The sequence below is a fragment of the Penaeus monodon genome, chromosome 34 (assembly GCF_015228065.2).
Source record: "Penaeus monodon isolate SGIC_2016 chromosome 34, NSTDA_Pmon_1, whole genome shotgun sequence".
Taxonomy (NCBI): Eukaryota; Metazoa; Arthropoda; class Malacostraca; order Decapoda; family Penaeidae; genus Penaeus; species Penaeus monodon.
The window spans coordinates 23,996,898-23,997,654 of record NC_051419.1 but is presented as its reverse complement, the minus strand read 5'-3'; the positions used below and the strand labels follow the sequence as shown (position 1 = coordinate 23,997,654).

Sequence of the window (757 nt, the reverse complement as noted above, 5' to 3'; positions counted from 1 at the left end):
CCGCGCGCGCGCGTTTAACATATAATGTATAACACTCACTTATACAGAAACCCAAAAGTCCAGTCAAATACAAACTTCTCTCATACTATATGAAGTACATTGTCTTAAAGTGCAGGAAACTTAGAGAAATCCGAAGTGATACTGCCACAATATCATAAACCAGTAAGAAACACATACGTTTAATCTTAAACATCAACACAGAATGTTTATCAAACTATAAGTGAAGAACATTCATGAAATATCTGAAAAAAAAAATCGTAAGACCTGTACCAAGTCAACAAGACAGAAAATACTACAAAGATGTATAGTACTTGTACACCTGAAGAGAGTGCACTGATGTAAGAAATAGTGGTCGAAAAAAATAAACTTTCCAGTGTTATTTTATCTTGGGAAAGGAAAACGCATGCTATTTTCATCATCATATATTGTTTTAAATCTATTTCTACACTTCGGGTCTTTACGTAAACAAAAGACCGAGGGTGAGGACAGCTTAGGACATTTTAGTGACTCGTGTTGAAGGGTCTGTGGTGTGACTGCATTTTGCTAAAAGGATCGGAAACGGAGGATGATCAAGAATGAGAAAGACACAAAATACGTACAATATTTACGTAACCACACAACACGAGGAAAAAAAATGGTCTACCCATCACATAATCTGATCCAACACCACCAAACAAGTAATCAACACGCCAAACAAAACATCAAAACAAAATCAAGCGAACTCCCATTCAAGGGAAATTTAATCGAAACAAGGCGG

At 36.1% G+C, this 757-nt stretch overlaps 1 protein-coding gene across 1 annotated transcript in view; it reads right to left on the bottom strand.

The window, feature by feature from the left end:
* The window catches only part of LOC119594653 (unconventional myosin-Va-like), a gene marked incomplete in the record, with an annotated part of 26,486 nt that overhangs the window by 6,116 nt on the left and 19,613 nt on the right, over nt 1-757 (bottom strand).